The following is a 19,884-nucleotide window of genomic DNA, read 5'->3' as shown; positions in this document are numbered from 1 at the left end:
AATCGAGTTATATTTCTTTCTAAAAATTGCTTAATGCACTCAATACAAAATAATTTATCTGTAGATTTAAGATTTTTTTCTTTCCAAATATGGAAATGCTGGGAAAAATAGAGAAACGGAACTGTGTAATCACATATAAATTCAGATAAAACCCATCCAAGAAAATGTTCAGAATGATTTTCTCTGCAGTTTTCAACCTACTTTTATTTAAATTATATTTGTCCAGATCGTTAGTATATTGCTAGTAAACAAAACGCTTTAAGAGGTTGTCAAAGACTATGATGCTAAGTATATTGGGGAACCCCTCACATAAAACGGTAAACTTTTCCAGTACCAAGGCACTAAGAAATAGGATCATCTTCACTGAAAGGGGAATGTGAGGAAGGTGGCGAGGGTAGACCTGCTTTAGGAATCTTCCCTGTACGTGGTTTCTCTCTCAGAACCCACCGGGGAGCTGTGTGTGCATCTCATAAGGATCTCTAAGCAGGAGATATGAAATGGCCCCTAATGAATTTCCACACCCGCTTTTTTGACAGCTGCCTTTCAAGCCCGAAACCATAACAATACTTTATAAAATGAGATGCTCCCTTAAGCGGCATTTATCTCCCAGTTAAAACTGTAAATAACCCTGGGACGCTAGTCGGCCCTAACGAACTATGCCAAGGGTCTTAAGTAGTAAGGCCGCAATGATCAAGTCTGCAACCTCAAACATGAAAGTAGCACTTGTCAAAAATCGCTGCACACACACACACACACACACACACACACACACAACCTGCGGCTAAGGAGGGTCCCCTTACTTAAAGAGGACCAACAGAAAAGTCGGGCGCGAAATCGTGCCCCAAAGCTAGTGCACAAGTCGTCGGGGGGAGGGGGGGAGGGAGGAGAAGGAGGGAGAAAGGTGCGAGGTGAAGGGAGAAATGTGTCCAGACCTGTTGAGTTCTCTGCGGCACGCCCACTTCTAGCAGATAAGGCCGGGCGGGAGAAGTCTGGGCTGCAGGCTGCGAGCCCCGCGTCCACCCCACCAGCCCGCAGCCCGCAGCCGAGCGCCCTGAGCCCGCGGCTCGCAGACGCCGCTATGCCTTCCCCCGGGAAAAGCGGCTGTCCGGGCGGCCCCCGAGGACAGATCAAGACCCGAGGGCTTGCGGCAAAAAGCAAATCAAAAAGCACGCCAGATTCCCGCCGGGGCGCGCGAAGCTCCACCGCGGGGCAGCGCGCCTTGCCAGGGATGGCGGTGCGGGGAGAGGAAGCGCCGGCGCTGTCACCGCCGAGGCCCTTTCGTCACCGTCACCCTGCCCTCGCCAGCCTCCACCCCCAACCCCAGGGCTGACAAAAGTTTGCCAAGTCCCGCCGCCCCGGCTGCCGAGCCCCTCGGGGAGCGCCGCCAGCCCGGCTCACCTCGGCGCGGGCGCCCGCTGCCCAGCCCCCGCTCACCTCGGCACCCGCGCGCTCGCCCGCCCGCCCGCGGCTCCCACCGCAGCCAGATAAACAAGTCGGCGTGCGGACGCGGGAGGCGCGCGTGTCACGGAGAAGGAAGTCAACAGTCGCCCCCTCTTCTCCATGGGGGAGGGGAGAGCCCCTAGCGCGGAAAGTCGTCCGCTTCCCGGCTGACAAGCCGAGCCCCGCGCCGCTCCCGTCTCCCGCGCGCGTCCCCCGTCCCGGCGCCGCGCCGCCCGGCTGCGGCGTCTCGTTCCACCCACTTAGAATCCGTCCCCGACGGGCGGGCGGCGACTCGGGCTCCAGGCACTGACTGGAGCTCGCAAAATGGAGGAGGCGGAGGTGGGGGGGGGGGAGCGCGGACACGCGAAAGGGCCGCCCGGCCGCGGCAGGCGAGCGGGACCGAGCGAGGGGCGGGCGGAGGCGGCGCCACGGCGCGCACACACTCGCACACACGCGCTCCCACTCCACCCCCGGCCGCTCCCCGCCCGAGGGGCCGCGCGGCGGCCGCGGGGAACGGTGCAACCTGTTGGCGACTGACGGCAACTGCAAGGGCGCCCGCGGCCCTCGCCCCCTCGCCCAAGCGTGCGGGGCCCCGCCAGCCCGGCCCCGACGGCGCCTGCAAAACCCCGCGGCACCCAGCCATCGCCTCGCTCCGGGCGAGCGCGCCTTTGCCTTCCCCACCCGAGGAAAGAGAAAAAGTGCGGCAGCGGCCGGGTGCCGACCTGGCCTGGGAGGCAAAGCGAGTTTCTTTAGTTTCTCTTCTCCCCGGCTCCTTCCCGCCCCCGCCCAGCTCGGCGGCTTGGAACCGCTCGGGAACCCGCCCCGTGGGTCCGCCGCCAGAGCCCCCAAGGGTGACAGGCAGCCGGCCGAGCCGCAGGGGTGGTCCGCGCCGGCGAAGCGCCGAGTTGCGCGAAGTGTGTCACACTAGCAGAGGGGCTACAGGATGGCACGGAAACGGTGCAGCAGCGCCGCGGCCGCTCTCGGGGCCGGACGGCAGACACGCCCTCTGGGGAGGCTTGGGGAGGGGAGGGCAGAGGAGAGGGGTCAGCGCATACGTACTGTGAGCCCGTGGGGGGGACTCGCGTGCCGGCAGGTCCCCCCACCCCCGCATCGTCTGGGCGGCCCCGTCTGCAGCCGCCGTGCGCGCGCTCGCTCGCTCGCACCGGGAGAAGTTGCAAAGCAGAACCCACCCTCCCCCGCGCCCCGACCGTCCCCCACCCTCTTCCCCGAGTCGGAGAGGAGGCGCCGCCTGCCAAGTTCAACCCCCACCCCTCCCTCCCAGCCTGCCAGCGCGCTCACACTCGGAGGAAGTTGCACGCCGAATGCAAAACCTCTAGCGAGCTGGATTTCTTTGCACTTAAAAAAAAATTGTAATTAAGGAAGCATTGGGGGGCGGGAGGGAGGGGGGACAGGCCTGGAAGCAAATTGCAGACGGAATAGTAAGTTGCTGGAGAAGTCCGCCCTCTTCTCACCCCAAACTCCTGACCTCTCCTTCCACCCGCTTTGGGGCCCGCATCCAAGCTCCCCGCCGAGACCCCTCCCCGCCGAGTCGTGACATTTGCTGCCCCAGGCTGGGTGCGTTGCCCAGCCCGCAGGGTTCCAGGGACCCCCGCTGCCCCCCCAAATCAAACAAAACACGCAGCTCCAAAGCCCTCCAACGTCAGCGTTCAGCTCCCTCCAGCTGTTCCCGTACGCGCCTCCGGGTCTCCCAGAGAAACACGTGGCCGGTCCCCCGAGGACTGAGAGGGGTACGGGGGTAGTGGTGCCCGCCGGGCAGGGCAGGCGGGGGCGACGCGGGGACCCTGGGGTCGGGGGGGGGGGGGACGCGGGGCGCGGCGCGGCGCTGTGGCCCCGCGGTGCGGAGAAGTAACTTTGGTGCCCCCACAGGTGACAGCACTTGGCACTTGTGACAAGAGCGGAGGCGGCCGCGACTCCACCGAGCGGGCGGGCGGGAGGGCGGGCAGGAGGGCGGGCGCGCGACTGCAGCAGCTCGCGCCGCTCTCGGACTCCGAGGGCGGCCGCCTCGGCCTGACCTCCCCGATCGGGATCCCTGATTGGGGAAGCGCGTGCCGGAAGCCTCCCGCCGCCATCTTGGTAAAGCGCGGTGAAGCCGCGCCGCCACCATCTTGGCGAAGGTGTTCCGTGGCGTCCCACCTAGACGCCTCTCCTCGGTGGGAAAGGGTCTAGGCTGCCCGGTGCGTCGTCCGCTAGGCGAGGGGAGATCGTGGCTGTGAGCAGGTCGCTTGGGCAGAGGTGCTCCACGGTCGCTACCACCACCGGCTCCGGGGCAGCCATCTTGGCAAAGGAACCGAAGCTAAACCTAGACCATCTTAAGCCTGGCTGCCCAAGAGTGTTTATGAAGAGTCCTTGAGCCACTTGGTGTTAATGAAAAATAAAAACAAAAAAGCCTGTAAAGTCGAGAAGAGAGATTCCTTTCTTCCCAAGGAGGATGAAGTCAACCAGGTCCAGAGTGGATATTGAGAACTTAAACCTATGTCTCTACTTTCCTTGTCAGGTTTTCTCACCTTCTGAGGCTCAAGTACTGCAATCAGATGTCTTGTGAATTTGGTCCCCTAACTACCAACAGACTCCTGGGAGACGGGTACTTGAGCTTACAGTAAAACTCATGCTAATATGATTATCTTTGATGTTTGCCTATTTAAAAAAGAGCTAAGGATGTGCATACATATTATATTATTATGTATATCATCATACCATAAATCATCTACATGACTGAATTACTCATCTAAAGATTCTAATTCATTTCTCTTTCATGTTTGAGCTGTAAATGGTAGGTGATCTTCATTTTTGAATAATTTATTTTTCAAGAATTTTCACTTAACGTTTCCCCTTTGCTTTTTGCATGTCTAATAGCTCTTAATGTAGAAAAGTACCTCACTTTAAAATTGCTTTTGCAAATATTTTCAGTTGAACAAAAATATGAACTCTTCCTGTTCTTTCTTTTAGTGAACTATGCCTTAGTTTGTTATTACTTCAATAGAAAAACATCTCAGGCTTTAATCTGCCATATTTATTTTAAAATATGCTTAAACTTTCAATAAACATATTTGCACAGTAATAAAAATAGTTATGAGTTTTGCTTAACATTCGCTGACTCTTCTGCCCAATTTGACTGGAAGTGTTGAAAGAAATCGATACTTTGTATTTTACTTGTTGGGAAGGACTATGGCTCAAATCTGGGGCCTCCCACGTGCTCCAAAAGGGCTCTGCAAATGCGCAGTGTTACAGGTTGTCTTAGGGTTGCTATTGCTATGATGAAACACGATGACCAGAAGCAACTTGAGGAGGACAGGGTTTCTTTCACTCGCAGATCCATCTAAACTGTTCATTATGAAAAGCAGTGAGGACAGGAACTCAAGCAGGGCAGGAACCTGCAGGCAGGAGTTGATGCAGAGGCCATGGAGGCGTGCTGCTTATTGGCTTGTTCCCCATGCCTTCTGCAGCCTACTTTCTTATCACCAGCCCATGGAGGGCTCTATCCACAGTGGACTGGGCCCATTTTTTTTTTTTAAATCCACAAAGACCTTATCCACCTTTTTCATTATGTTATGTCCTTGGAACAGAGGCCTTATATAGTAAGGCTTCAAGTAATATTTTACAGACTTATAATAATAATATTGAGTCAGTTAGTCAACTGCATTTAATTTCACGATGGTTTAAGTTGGCTAAGTGAATTAGTAAAAAGTTTATGAAGATTGCTCAAGCTCTTCGTGCGTCTTTCCATGGATTTTAAATTCCAAGCACACTGTACTCATAAGCCAGTAGACCTTCTGTTCCTACAGTATCCTGCACAATTTGATAACGTGTTACAATGAGAGTTCATTTGTTGTGTGCACATTTGCTATATTCTTACTACTGGCTGGAATATGATGCCAAAAGACAGAGACTGAGTCTTTCCTGTTCAACATTATATTTCCAGTGCATAGTGGGTGTTGAATGAATTGATGAATATGTATTGAATACCATGTTCTAAAGCAAAATATTAATAAATGAGCTGCTACCATAGCACCATTTACATTGCTATAGCTTTTGGGCTGCAGAGATTGCTCTGAAAGTAACAGTGCTTTCAACTCAAACGAGTAGAGAAAGAAATTGAAGACATTTATAGAGTAAGTCAGATTTTTCCTTGCTCATGGTTCTCTCCTGCCTCACTCCAAGTATCTTCTGCTCACACTGCTTGACTAAAATTGTTTATAGTGTCTTTCCCTTTAGGTTGTGTAGAAGAATACCTTCTTTTCATACTCAAATTCCATTCTTTATATGAAAACAAGTTTCAGGGGGAAAGCACAGAGACTGTGTTAGCTCAGCTGGTGGCAGGAAAAGTGTATGGAGTAACCTTGGCTCTGTGTTCATCACCTGCCTGGACACCAGTCGTAAGTGTTGTATGAAGACTAGACAACTTGGGTTTATTGGGATGAACTGACTAACTTTTGTTGGAAAGGATTATTCAGAAAAAGGCTCCTTATAGCCCACCTCTACTATTGGTCAGACCCATTGTCCTTTACAAAAGGTTGAATAAGTTGAAACTTATTTTCCTATAGCTATGATACTTTTTTATGACTCTGCTTTTGTTACTTTACCCATCCCCTTAAATCTTTGATGTTGAGTGTAAATTGAAGCCAAATAATTTTTTTCTCAATGAATAGTTTTGAAAATAGTAACTAGTTATCTAACAGAACTTTTCATGTTGGCTGTCAAAACTTTTTTAAAAAATATTTCCTGAAACCATCATAGCAAGTAAATGCCTCTTTAATATCTTGACTTTGGAAATACATTCTTTGGGCTTTACAGGTAAGCAGTTCAAGGAAAACCCAGCTAAACTTGAATGTCTCATTTCTGTGAGCGTTGTCATTTCCATTTGCAAGAGACATGTTTGTTATAAAACTGAGTACATCAAACTCTTGATCAGACTCCATGCTGATTTGGTATGTGTTTCTTTAGAAAAAGAAACACGTTGGAATTAACATAGAAACTTGGAAACGTTACATAGTTACCACATCTTTCCTTCCCCATTTTTTTTGTTATGTTTTGCCTTTTTGCTTTCATCATAAGTAACTTAAAATACCAGCTTCTATTCCTGTGTATAAAGTGTTTGTGGCTATTCTGGTTAAATTTATGTCCTCTATATTTGCAGAACTTGGTTGAAGCAATAAGGGATTAAAGGTGAGGTTAAACATCAGCTGATAAATTAGATACATGTTGCTATAAGCAGCCAATCTAATGTTTTAAGTGTTTGGAGACATTAGAGTAAGCACACAGAATAATTGCAACAATTATACGTACATTGTTTTTTATTTGTGGCATTTGTGGTTGGCCATTATGTCATTAGCTTTCTTCCTTTTCTGATTTAATCTCTTCTGTCCCATGCTCCTTTGGTCGACAGTGTTTCAGCCTACCCCATTTGTTGGTGGCATTGTTCAGCTCAGTTTTGAGAGGCTTTCCTTCCGTTTCAGCTCTCATACCTCAGCTCCTAACTTAGATTATGTATATATTTGTTTCATTTGAACCTAAATTGTAGGTTGGATTTACACATCATTTTTAAAGCAAAGCTGAAGTTTATTAAAGAGGTTTATTTTAAGATGTATTTATTTATTTAATGTACACTGGTGTTTTGCCTGTATATATTCTGTGTGAGGGTGTCTGATCCCCCAGAACTGGAGTTATAGACAGTTGTGAGTTGCCATGTGGGTGCTGGGAATTGAACCCAGGTCCTCTGGAAGAGATGCCAGTGCTCTTAACTGCTGAACTATCTCTTCAGCCCCTTATTAAAGAGTTTCAATATAGATTTAAGCACAAGTATTAAAAAGAGACACATGTAAGAGGGCAGTTTAACACATGCACAGGCAGGTATAGACTTCTTAAGAGGTGGCAGACTATATAAGTTCTTCATATTACATTATAAAATACTACAAAGGACATTTGCTACATTTTATAAAATAGTATCAATATCTATTTTTTTCTATCCTCTTGTTTAATTTTCGAACTAAGGTCTGCATTTGAAACAACTCACAGTTTACACACCTGAGTGGGTTTGGGCCAGTCATTTAGCTTTTCAGTTTGTAGAATGTAATATCTATCCATATATCTCAAAGGAAGTAGGAGATTTGGAACTTCAAGAATTCTTCAGAAAACAGGAGAGGAATACATAATTTCTGCATTATCAGAAAGTTACAACAAAAGTTCAAATTACCTTTACCCCTTTTCATTCATGTCCCAGTGCAAAGGACTATAAAGTTTTAGTCAAATTTTAACACAAGGCAACTTAGTCTTGTGTTACAGCTAGCTGTACAAGCTTGCAAAAGCTGCCTGTTAACCATTCGAAGGTTCTGTTAGTTACTAATCATGGCCATTATCAAAAATAATTTATAAATTTACAACTAAACATTTCAACATCAATGTTAGTAAATGCCCAGGAGTGACTTTCTATTTTACTATTATTTGATACGGTGTAGTGTAATGTACATCTTCTGGTGTGTTATGACATATGGACCCGTAGTCTCTGCATTCCAAAGTTTTATTTTGGTAGTTTAAAATTAACTATGGTGAAGTTTTTGCACTATAGAAATTAGACAAACTATAAACCAGATCTTTGTATGGTTATCTTGATATCCATCCAGTCTTCAGTGCTATGGGATATTTTAATAGTGAAGATGAAATTTCAAGTTATGATTTTTATGAATAAATATTTCTCCAGTACTTAAAAGCCATTATTTAGTTCATATTCATGAATAAATTTCACTCTCAATATATATCTTTGTTCCTTCACTATTAGCACATTCACCAGTACAAAGTATCAGCCAATGACCAGGTTAGAAGTTAACAGTATCTGTTTTGTTAAACTGAATATTAATCAAATATTTATTGATAGTCTGACTTTCCCAAGAAGTTGTATTGAATGTGTTGATAGACTGGCTATTAACATAAGCCAGAGAGAGATTATTGAAATCATTTTTTGAAAATCAGTCGGCCATATAGAAGTTACTTTTCAAGAGTATTCTACATTTATGTTTTATAATACTCTTGAAATTACATATTTCAAGAGTATTATAAAACATAGAACTTACTATATTTTATAAATTGTGCCACATATGTCCTTTATGGAATGAATTTATGTTTGTAAATTTCACCCTCTCACCTAAATAGCCATGGAAATGACATCAGATCAGAATCGTTAAAATAGGGACGCCTGTGGAAGATGAGAAGAGGACAGACAGTCACTGTAGAAGAGACAGCTGGTTGGACAAGGCAGTACGCACCTTTAATGCCAGCATTTGGGAGGCAGGGGCAGGAGGATCCACAAGTTTGAGGCCAGCCTGGTCTACAGAGTGAGATCCAGGATAGCCAGGGCTACACAGAGAAACCTGTCTTGGGGGGAAAAAATGAAAGAAAAGAAACATCTGGATGGGAATGGAGGCAGGGAGGAACTCGGAGGAGTTGGGAAAGGGGAAACTATAATTAGAATATATTATATGAAAAAAATCTATTTTTAAGAAAAGAAACAGACTTCGAGGAACATTTTATGCGAAGAGTGGGTGCAGTCCAAGCAGGGTCAGTGGTGGATAGGGCAGAAAAGGAGTCCAAAGGAGGGGTGCCATAAGAAAGCAGTATTGGGAGTTCTAGGGTTTCGGATGTCTCTGAAACACCGAGAAAGATTTGTTTCCTAGCTGTCGAATTGTCTTAACATATGGGCAGGAAGGGGAAGTGCCAAAATAGGATTCATGTACTTAGACATTTTTTTTCTCATCTAGAAACTAATTCATGTCTGCCTGTATGGAGGAATTATTAGTTCACCCTTATGATTTAATCCCATCTCGAATCTATGGTAGGTTGTTTTCTAGCGCTGGCCTTTTTGAATTATAAAGTCTGAGCCTCCCTGGAGCACATAGATAGTACTGCAACTTTTTAAATTACTTGTACTTTATTCCGTTTCTCTTAACTGTGCCACAAGACAAACACCAGCCATGCCGTAAGTCACACGGTTGTATTAACTTACAGTCATCTGCAAACTTCCATCTGGCTGTCATGGTGCTCCACGGTTCATTCATTATAACTAAACTACACTCCACACTATAAATTGTTTGTTTTCATTTTAGCAATATGTAGGGAAATTTATTAATTTTGTGGTATTTTAAAATGTAGTATTTCATAAAAGAGCTGTCTCTGCTCATTCACCCACCTTAAGATTATAATGACCTGAGAAAGATTCTCAGTTACTTACTACCAAGAGCTGACAATTGAAGATTCCCTTTGCATATGTTAATTTGTTTACTTTAGTTTTCTGATAGTTAAATACTTTATAGGTGGCTTCAGTGGATCACGGGATATTAATAGGAATTCAGAGCAGAGTGTAGCAAAGTGGTAGAGTACTTTTCTATAGTGAATAAGACCAACGTTTAATCCTTAACAATGAATAATTAAATTTCTTTTCAGCTAATCTAATAGAAGGGGTTTTCTCTGCTAATTTCCTCTCCCATTCCTGATTGTTTTTATTCCTGCAAATGTATATACCTTCAGGAAAGTAACAATTATTAAATGTTAAGCCTTAGCTTAAGGGACATAAAAATGATTATGGGTTCAATTATATGTTTCCAAAACCAAAACATGTAATTACTCATCGATTAAAAAGATTATGGTACAATCCCTAGTCTAGAGGAGATGGAAAAGGAGAGCAGCAAACCCTTATCCCACATCGTGGACGTGTAGGAATGTGGCAGTAGCGACATGGGGACTATAATCTGAACCAAGAAGTCACCTGAGTATCAGAGGTAGACAAGCTAGTGTGAAAACAGAAATGGTGGCCAGGTAGGGTTGCCTGCAGGTATCACTGATTTGAGTGATAAATCGCATTCATGTGGTTTGGCTATTTCTCAAGGAGAGGCACTCATGATAGAAGATTGCCATTATTATTCCATGAGGGCATTTAAAAATACATTTATAAGACATCCAACTATTAAAGCAAGTTTGTTGTTTTCCTTAAAGTTTACTTTCAGACACAGCTGGATGTGAGCCAGGGGCTCACATCTTGTCAAACAGGCTTGAATTCTTTTAGCTTTAATTTTCCTATTTTGGTTTTATTCTTAGAAAAAGTTTTTCTACCTGGATGGATGATGACACGTATATTAATATGTCCTAACATGTTCTCACATGTCCTCACATGCCCTAACACGTCCTAACATGTTGTGAAAATTCTCCCCTCTAGCAATGACCTCCATTGTCCTCTTGCTGAAAGAGGCTGTGTTGCATTAGTTGGACCACATGAACCGATAACCATGATCAAGGGATATTCAGCACGTCCACGCTGCATGGCAAGCCCTCAATCAGGTGCTAATGCCTGAGGAGCTAGTGGGAGGGGGGGAGGAGGTGGGTGAGGGAGAGGACAGAGACATAGGGTCAAAAACAGAGAGAAGTGCTTCATAATTACTGGGGCTTTGAAAACAGGAATAAAATTAATGCTGGGCATGCAGTAATCTACAGCTGTCCAGCTTTGCAGTTAGAGTTATTTATCCAAATTTAACAAGGATATAAACATCACACTTAACATTTTACCTAAAATGTTTGTTGCAATGGAAAGAACCCTGGAAACGAAGCGGAGTTGTCACACGTGTTCTTGGTTTCACTTCCTGGCGTTAATAGGAATCAGATGTTCATTTGTGCTTTGAAAGTTCAGATAGTACACAAATGAATTGACAATTGCTTTAGAGAAAGAATGCCTCCATTTAACTGGGGCCTTTTCAAGTGATGTAGTGATGTTTTAAGCTAGCATTACAGTCTTCCACGGAAGGAATTTGTCTTGATTGACTGTGGTTTCAACAAACATGAGGGGTGCTGCTCCGAGCCTCTGCTTGCCATTCTGCTTTCTGTCTTGACAAGCTGAGTGTCATGCAAATCTCTCCAGCCTTGGCACTAGACAGGCAGGAAGCCAGGGCCAGTAATAGAAGCAGGAGGCAGTCTGTGAATACTTGCTGATTAATTTTAGCTCCATAGGCTTGATGGGTTTTCCATCCCTATAATTACCATCAGCAAATAGTTATTGAATGATGTCCAGCGTATTTTTGTTCTTCTTTCTTTGGTCCTAATTTTCCTTTTCTATTTTACCTCTCAGTGTGAGTTCATCACACGTATTTCTGTTCATCAGACCCAGACTCTCCCATAACTCAGTTATATTCCTTTCACAAGATTATTTATATAACATTATCTGCCTGTCTATAATCTATCTATCTATCTATCTATCTATCTATCTATCTATCTATCTCTGTCTGTCTGTCTGTCTGTCTGTCTATCTATCACCTATCACTTATCTATCTGAATAAATTACCTTGGTTATGAAATAGCTCAAATACTCTCTGGAAGTGGTAGGAGAATAAATTACATGTGTGGGGAGATAAGACAGATGACTGGAGAGCTGTTCTGTTCCGGCTGCTGTATTAGTAGATCCATATCTGCTTTATAAGTTGGTCTTTTTTATATTAGAAACAAGGTGGTAAGTTCTTATTGGACTTGATCCATGGAGGAAATAGAGAGCAGAGGTGAGGGTATGAGTTATGAATGTAACAAGAAGGTCAAAAGACCTTCTAGACGGGAGGTGATGTTACCTTTGTGTTTATGGCATTAGAAGGATGAAGTGTGAGACCATTTCTTTCTTAAAGTTTTTAAAGTAGTAGGTACTAGAAAATGGTTGTGATAAGAGCCCAGACATGTACAGGAGAATGATGCATGAATTCTTGCCCCTCTGTAGTCCCATTTTACAGATATAATTAGTATGTAAGAGTTAGCACATCCTTGAGTCTTTTGTCTGGTCATGGATTCATGCATGTATAACCTCATAGCTTTTGTATTAACTAAAAAAAGTATTATTGTGCGTCTATGTGTATGTATAATGTATTAGTGTAGGCCATGGTGTGTGTGTGTGTGTGTGTGTGTGTGTGTGTGTGTGTGTGTGTGTATAACTTTGTGAAATGCTTCTCTTCTTTCGTATTTATGTGTGTGGATTCAGGATATTGATCTTAGGTCACCAGACTTGCTTGGCAAGAATGTTTATCTGATTAGCCTGTTTTTGTTTTAAATAAAAGTAGGATTTTATTGCATCTATTTTTTAACTTCATTAAATGCCTTAGGTTATTTATGTCACAGTTTCTAGGTTATTATAAATTATAATGCAATATTACTACATGCTTAAATTATTTCCAGTTTTTCACTATTGTATGCCATGTTAAGATAAAAATCCTTATATTTATACTTTTATGTCATCATGCAAATACTTTTGTAGTAAAGAACTGGGATGTGACTCACACAATGGCTAAGCACCCAATATGCCACACTGGTGGAAGTGCTTGTCCATTACGGCTTATTTTTCTTAATCTCATCTTTCTTTGGGTATTCTTGAAAAATCCAGTCAGACGAGCTATGAATGGCTATACAGAACAAGTGCTACCTGGACATCCCTGTGTCTACTCAGGCCTTTGCTGGATCCATCCTTATGTTAAAAATAAGCTCAAGAAGATTAGTTTATTAACTGGGAAAAGAGAACCACAAGGGATCATTTAGTAGCAGCACAATGATTCTACTGAGCAAGCTTCAGCCTGCAGGGTGCCATGGCCACAAGGTCGGATGTTGTCACTTTCCTGCCAAGAATTGGCTTTCCACGTCAGACATCAGATCCCAATTTTTCATCTGTCCATGTGTTTGTGGTACTATAATCATCTCTCACCTTGTGAGTGGGACATACTCGACTTCTAGGGACATTAGTGCAGAGATGGGTACAGGGCAAGGGGCAAATGAACCATTCTTCTAGGCATTCTGGGGCTACTTAAAAGCTTATCTTAAAAAAAGACAAATAAAACAAAAATAAAAACAAAAGTAGCATCCAAGCTTGGAACAGCTGGAATCTACCACTTCGAGGCACCTTTGAAATAAAGTAGGAAAAGAGAGAAAAGAAAAGGAAATCTTGTGATAAGATTCTCATTATCTCGTGTGAGTATCTGTGTCCTGAGTCTAGACTGCTCTGGACTTGACTGTCACACACTTCAATAACAGTAACATGTCCCCCCCCCTTCCCTTCTTCCCCTCTTCCTTCTTTCTTCTCCCCATTTTCTTCCTTTAAATTTTTTTCTTTTTGCTCCAGTCAATTGGAGTTAGATCTCTAACTTTTGCCCCTAAAAGAACGCTGGTTGTGGAACCAATGGTGTAGAACACAAAAATGCCCCTCCCCCACTGGAGCAGAGAAGCAGCCCAAGGTTGCTAGGCATGTGAGATGACCTCAAGTTGGACTAGAGTTTTCTCTTAATGATTAATTAGGTGAGATGGGTGAACTCCTTATTTAGAACATATGCATGGTGCAGCTTCCACTATGAAGTTAATTTTCTCATTCTGACTACATTGGCCTCACAGCTCCACTTTCAAAAAGAAACCCTATAGAAAATGCTTCTCCATGAGGGGTATGTTTTAAAAGAAAAAGGAGAAGTAAAAGCATGGTGGCCCATGCCAATGGATTATTTAGCTTCACAGTAAAACCCTTAAGTTATTACTCTGCTTTGTGTATCTTTCCAGGATTATATTTTACTGCTTTGTTTACAGAAGACTTGATATGACTTAACTTGCACTTTATCTGTAGATATGATCTACTGGAATTATACAATAAAATATTAACATCTGTTTACCTCAAACCAAAGCCTGAAAGCTCTGCTGATGTGAAAATCAATACCAGAGTTTAATTCTATCTGTAATCTTTATGCAAACCCTATTCATATTTTATTTACATAAACTTTACATTTCTTTATATTTGTAACAGAAGCACATGGTATGGGTGATAAGGTAACTATAATCATTCAACATTTATTTGTTTATGAATAGCTCCAACTCCATCTGAAGTAGACCTCAGACTATGTATCTTAGCAGACATGTATCCTTGACAAATCATTTAGCTTCTCTGGGCTTTTGTTTTCTTATCTGAGGAATAATGTAACAGGAGTATTTGCTTTAAAAGATACTTGTACAGAATAAATAAGATATTACCTTCAAAGCCTCTAGCACTTACTGGCACTGAACAGTGCAGAGCAAAGCAACTGTTATTCCTACAAAGTGTGAGGTGACCAACACCACATACTTCAGATAAAGTATATGTGTGCATGACATCAGCTTCCTTTGCATGAAGCCGTATCTTCTTTATAACATGGACTGCAGTGCGAGGCTATTGAATACCTGATGAGGATTCTGTAAAAAAAAAAAAAATCCAGGCACTGACTGGGAATTTTAATTTTCCCTTTATGATTTACCAAGCCTATCACAACTACAGAATCTGTAAGTCTATAAGCCACACAAGTTATGTATTTCTGCAGTTTGATCATTATGAAACCTAAGAGGACTGTAGATTTCACTATCCAACTGAGAATGGTCAAATAAAGACAGATAAAAGCACACAAGTTCATCATGGGCTCTTTAACCAGAAATATCCTGCAGTTAAGAGACATAAAGGCACAGGGAAATGGAATGATTTGTCTGAAGTCTCACTGACTTGCAAAAGACCAAGAATGAGCATGAAAACATTCTAACTTCTGGCCAGGTAGTTCACTCAGGATACATAATGATACAGCTTCAGATATCACTGTTGACCTAGGAAGTTACAGTGACATCTTAATCCATAAATTCACTTGTTTACTTTTATCAGCATCCTCAAAACGCCCTTTAACTGCAAGATCCACGTTTGTACAATGGAGCAGACACTGCACTGGACTTCAGGCCAAGGTTTTGTGCCCTTTCACCTCTCCCCTCCACTGCATAAGAAGTCACTGTTTCTCCTTGTGACAGTTTCTCTTTCTCTGCTTCTTGGTTTTCTGGATTTTTCCTCCTTGTTGTTCTTATGGCTCTTTTTGTTTTTTGTTTGTTTGTTTGTTTGTTTGCTTGTTTGTTTTTGAGACAGGGTTTCTCTATGTATCTCTGGCCGTCCTGGAACTCACTCTGTAAATCAGGCTGGCCTCAAACTCACAGAGATTGACCTGCGTCTGCCTACCAAGTGCTGGAATTAAAGGCCTATGCACCACCACCGCCCAGCTTGTTCTTAACTCATAGCGGTATTACTTTCTTGTATCCTCAGGAGATGGGCTTTGGGACTCTCAGTGATTCCCAAAAGCTACAAATGTTCAAGTCCATTCTATAAATTGCTTCTCTAAAACTCAACGGGAACACCACGTGAGTGGTTGGTGTAGCATACTGCTTAAGGAATGACGACAAGAAACATGTATGTTTGGTACAGGTGCACATTTTTCTTTGTATGTGTATGGTATATGTGTGTACAAGTTTAGTTTGTGCAGGTGAGTGTGCACGTACACACACGTGTGTACATGCATGCGGAGCCTAGAGGTCAACACTGAATGACTTCCTTATGTTTTTGAGAAACGGTTTCATACTGAACATGGAGCTGGCCAGTTCAGCTGAACTGGTTGGCCAGCAAGCCCCAGTGAGCCTCCTGTCTCTTTCCTCCACAGTGCTGGCATTGCAGGCTCCAAGCCCAGTTCTTTTACATGGGTTCTGGAGGGTTAAACTGTTCACTTCCTCATGCTTAGCAAGCAAGTACTTTACCGCCTGGGCCATCCTCCATGCCCCAAGACACCACTATTTCTCTGAGTACTTTTGGTCTGTGATTTGTTGAGTTCACAGATTCACAACTTGGATACAGAGGACCAACTGTAATGATGCCACTCTCCCTCCCTATGGCTGCAAAACTTTGGCTAGCAGCCCACGAGTTTCTCTTATTAGTTTCTATGAAGGCACTGAAGATGAAGGTAAGTAAAATAAGCCCCTGTTCTGAAGACTCTCTCAGAATAGAAAGGTCAGGGAAACAGAGAGGAGGTGCTAATAAAGGATGTGGTAGGAGCCCTCAGGTGGGAGGGTGAAGACAGAGGCGATGGATGAGATGAACCTCTCCTGATAGATGGGCACCCACAACTGCAATCTGAAGCTAAAGGTAGGAACGCTCATGTTGTGGGGCAGAACAGCGCCAACAGCACTGGCATGGGCGAGAGTAAAACTAGAAAGAACCAAGCTCCCTGTGTTCCTCTGGCTATGATCTTCTGGCTGCCTCGGCTTCCTCAACAGGTATAAAGTCTGGGTTCCCTTTCAGGCTGTCGCAGCCAGTCAATGAGGCTATGCTTGCTGGTGTTAGCAGGACATTTGGCACTCACTTGTTAAAGTAATGGTCATAGTATTACTAGTTTGCCTTCACCAAAACTCTTCCTTCCTTCCTTCCTTCCTTCCTTCCTTCCTTCCTTCCTTCCTTCCTTCCTTCCTTCCTTCCTTCCTGGGGACATGTTTATAAACTGCTACCACACTTTGTTGTTTTTGCTATCATTATTATTATCATCATCATCATTATTATTATAATTTTGGGGTTTTTTTAGATAGTGTTTCTCAGTGTAGCTCTGGTCATCCTGGAACTCACTCTGTAGACTAGACTGACCTCGAACTCAGAGAATCACCTGCTTTTGCCTTCTGAGTACTGGAATTAAAAGCCTGTGCCACCACCACCTGGCTACATTTTGTTATTTTTTAAAAACTGTGTATGTGTGTGTGTGTGCACGCGTGCTTGCTTGTATCTCTGTGAACCAAATTTGTGCAAATATTTGCAGAGAAGATGGTATTGGATCCCCTGGAACTGAAGTCACTGGCAGTTGTAAGCTGGCATGTGGGTTCTGGTGACTGAGCCTGGGTCCTCCACAAGAGCAGCAACTCTTAACAACTTGGCTATCTCTCTAGTCCCTAAAAATACTTATAATAATGCTCAAGTACTTGAAACACTATAATAGTGATATTTTGTTTATGATCTAACAAATAAAGCTTGCCTGAAGATCAGAGCGCAGAGTTAGGCTACTAGTTAGCCATAGAGGCCTGGCAATGTTGACACACACCTTTAATCCCAGCACTCAGGAGACAGAGGCAGAGGGATCTCTGTGAATTCAAGGGCACCCTGGGCTACAGGAGATTAAATCTGTCTAAAACAGAAAGAAAGCTCACACAAAGGTGATCCCAGCACTAGGCAGGTGGAGACAGGAGTGATATGGCTGAGCGGAGAGAGGACTATAAGGCAGGAGGAGACAGGAGCTCAGATGAAGTCAAAGGATTCAGTCTGACAGGCAGTCTGACGATTCAGTCTGAGCATGCAGTCTGAAGTTCATAGAGACAGGATTGCCCCTTTGGTCTGAGCATTGGTAGAGGTGAGAACTCTCTAGTAGCTGACTGCTCTGCTTCTCTAATCTCTCAGCTTCATCCCCTAATATCAGAATCTGGGTTTTTATTACCAAGACCAATTAGAATTTGTGCTAGGAAGCCTTCCCTAACTTGGCAGTCTCTTCTGAAACACAGCCGCAGGGCATCTTCCACCCCTCAGAGTCCAAGACCACAGAGACAGAGGGGAAATGGAGGATGGAGAGAGAAAGCTAGAGGATGAAGAGAGCTGGGTCTGGCCATCCTTGAGCTGCCTCTGATCCACACTGCTTCTGTCCTAGCTACTATTTGTGCTGGAATTGAACTCGAGGCCTTGCACACGCTAAGTCAGTGTTCTACCAATGAGGGGGTTTTACTGATATTCACCCCCCAAAGCATTAACTTGCCCCCCTAGTTTGAGCTCATTTTTCCTCAGGAGGTAGAGAAACTTTGAGGACCTTGGCTAGTCTCTATCCCCATCACCACAGAGATGCAAATGGGGAGGAAGGAGTCAGTTCACTTTGAGCTCCCAAAGTTTTTCTAATGCTTCTGCTGCAGCTGGGTCACCATCAGGATAGCTCACAGGTGTCCCCATGTGTTTGCCCCCCCCCCTTTTTTGAGAATTAGTTTCAAGTTGCTTTTCTAAGTCACAGTATTAACAAATCTCACCCCTCAGTCTTTTTTTTTCTTCTAGAAACAACATAGTGGGTAAGCAACTGTCTCTGGGGTGAGACGACCTGGGCTTGAGTCTCATTCTGTTACTTGTTGTCATGTGACCTTTACACGTTTCTCCGTGTCTGAGAGCCTCGGATCCCTTTCCTGGTAATATTGGGAGGACAGAATGCCTGCCTCGGAGGTATAGGGAGGTATAGTCAGGATCCAGTCTGGTCCCCAGTGTAGAGCACGTATAGCACAGTCTTCTAAACTGTGTCTCCTCTTGGCCCTTTCCATAGTTTCAGATGAGGTCACAAAAACTCTGCCACAGTCAAAGATTTCCGAATGCTCAAAGATCAAAAATTCAAAATTAAGTTCGTAATGACAGTGAGGTGTTTCTCCCGGTACCCACCCACATCGGGTCACGTGACTTCATTGCAAACTTGCTTCTGAATACACCACACAGAAGGACAGCGTTCCTGTCTAGAACACCCTGACTGAAGGTGTGAGACTACGGTACATTAGACATCAGATTGTTTTTACTGTCCAAGTTTTCACTTCTTACAGTAACATAATCATCTAGTTAGAGAAAGCAAAGACTTTTGGTATTTTCCTGCCACAATTTTTCAGCATGTAAAGGTCCAATCAGTATAATTTAGGGTTGTATTCTGGATATTTTGGTTTTTCAACTTGCTATTTGAATTATTTGAATCTCATAGTATCCAATGAGTTTCAGCTTGGAATTAGGACAGAATTCCCATCAATTTCTGAAGTGGTATTAAACATACTTTGTATATATTTATGCAAAACAGTGCCCCTAGTACCAATGATTATAAAATCCAAGTATTGATCAGCTCTGAAAATCAGATGTTCTACAGCTGACAGCATCAAATATTCAGTCAGCTAAGATTGGATTATTTATGTAAAAAAACCCACATTTATCTAATTAGTATCCAAATATGTTTTCCTTAATAAATTACAAAATTATATGTGTACAGGGAATTGGGAATATTTTTTATGATTTTTATATCTACAAATATTTCACCTGTACACACATTTTTTTATATCTGGGGTTGTGCAAATTTAGGAAAAATGGAAGCATCCCTGACTTAGAATAGTGTCAGCTGTCAATCATCTGAGTCATTCTTGCCCATAGGACTCCTGTATTCTCCTAAACTGTAGGGATGGTATGTACTAGGAAGAAATAAATGCATGTTCCCACAAGGCAGATGACATGGTGACAGGAAGGCTAGAAAGGTTAAGGTAGGGAGCTGAAGTGAAGTTACCAGTGGTCAGTCCTGCCTGTTTGTTAGCTGCCAATGCCTGAGTCTCCCTTCTGCCTTCCTGTCCCCAGTGCAGGGCTCCCCTCAGGTCCCTAGCATTTCTCCCCAAGCCACCATCACTCCAAAGCATCCCTGCTTCACTTTGAACTTTTATGCTGCTTTTAAATACTGATTTCCATTCAAATCACCAGAGTTTGCTCAAACTGCAGCTCTCCAAGCCCTACCTCAGGGCAGAGTCCAGGAATCTTTATCTGAGGCACTGGGATTTACTACCTAAGAACATGCTCGAGAG

The 19,884-nt window shown here is 43.9% G+C and overlaps 1 protein-coding gene across 5 annotated transcripts in view; it reads right to left on the bottom strand.

Moving 5' to 3' along the window:
- The window catches only part of Nr3c1 (nuclear receptor subfamily 3 group C member 1), a 123,587-nt gene that overhangs the window by 93,930 nt on the left and 9,773 nt on the right, over nucleotides 1-19,884 (bottom strand). For 2 of the 5 annotated variants that reach the window (XM_087896083.1, XM_087896084.1), the window contains exon 1: nucleotides 2,500-2,625. The exons of 1 other annotated variant lie outside the window; for it this stretch is intronic. The gene's annotated coding sequence lies outside the window, so the exon portion shown is untranslated. Of the gene's footprint in view, nucleotides 1-932; nucleotides 953-1,434; nucleotides 1,777-2,499; nucleotides 2,626-19,884 lie in introns of those variants that run through there. 2 more of the 5 variants (XM_085699926.2, XM_048419520.3) reach the window with 2 other exon arrangements.

The sequence above is a fragment of the Myodes glareolus genome, chromosome 13 (genome assembly GCF_982192425.1).
Source record: "Myodes glareolus chromosome 13, mMyoGla1.1, whole genome shotgun sequence".
NCBI classification, from domain to species: Eukaryota; Metazoa; Chordata; class Mammalia; order Rodentia; family Cricetidae; genus Myodes; species Myodes glareolus.
Note: the sequence above shows the minus strand (reverse complement) of the source record. Positions and strands in the feature narration are given on the sequence as shown.